Source organism: Canis lupus, chromosome 6 (assembly GCF_048164855.1).
Source record: "Canis lupus baileyi chromosome 6, mCanLup2.hap1, whole genome shotgun sequence".
NCBI lineage: Eukaryota > Metazoa > Chordata > Mammalia > Carnivora > Canidae > Canis > Canis lupus.
Genome location: NC_132843.1, coordinates 222641 through 223293, shown reverse-complemented (window position 1 = coordinate 223293; position 653 = coordinate 222641). Strand labels below are relative to the sequence as shown.

Below are 653 nucleotides of genomic sequence, written 5' to 3'. Positions count from 1 at the left end.
GGTGGTGATCGAGATAGACCCTTCCGCCACCTCATTACAAAGAAACAAGACACGTGTGGTGTCTTCTTAGACCCACAGGCACAGAAAAGAAAAGGAGAACTACTTATCCCCTTGTTCCACCGGGACCCACCCGGATGCCATGCCCATGCCGGAGGGTCCAGGCCCCGAGGGACGGGCGTACTCAACTTTGCTGTGAACTCAACGGATTAGTGGAGTTGTGCCTCTGAGGATTTGTCCACGGAAACTACTTCAAATGATCGATTTTGTCCGTCTCGTGTACTTTTCCTTGTGACGAGCAAGCAGGTTAAAAAAAAAGAAAAAGAAAAAAATGAAAAAAGGGGGGAATCCCTGCGTGGCGCAGCGGTTTGGCGCCTGCCCTTGGCCCAGGGCGCGATCCTGGAGACCCGGGATCGAGTCCCACGTCGGGCTCCCGGTGCATGGAGCCTGCTTCTCTCTCTGCCTATGTCTCTGCCTCTCTTTCTCTCTCTCTCTCTCTCTCTCTCTCTCTCTCTCTCTCTCTCTCTCTCTCTCCCCCCCCCCGACTATCATAAATAAATAAATAAATAAATAAATAAATAAATAAATAAATAAATAAATAAAAGTCTATAGGTTAAACTTTTACAATAGCTTCCCAAATCTTTGGTGACCTGGAA

General features: G+C 48.2%; 1 pseudogene; it reads right to left on the bottom strand.

The window, feature by feature from the left end:
- The window catches only part of LOC140634847 (uncharacterized), a 6019-nt pseudogene extending 5688 nt beyond the window's left edge, over window positions 1-331 (bottom strand).
- Window positions 332-653: the final 322 nt, after the last annotated feature.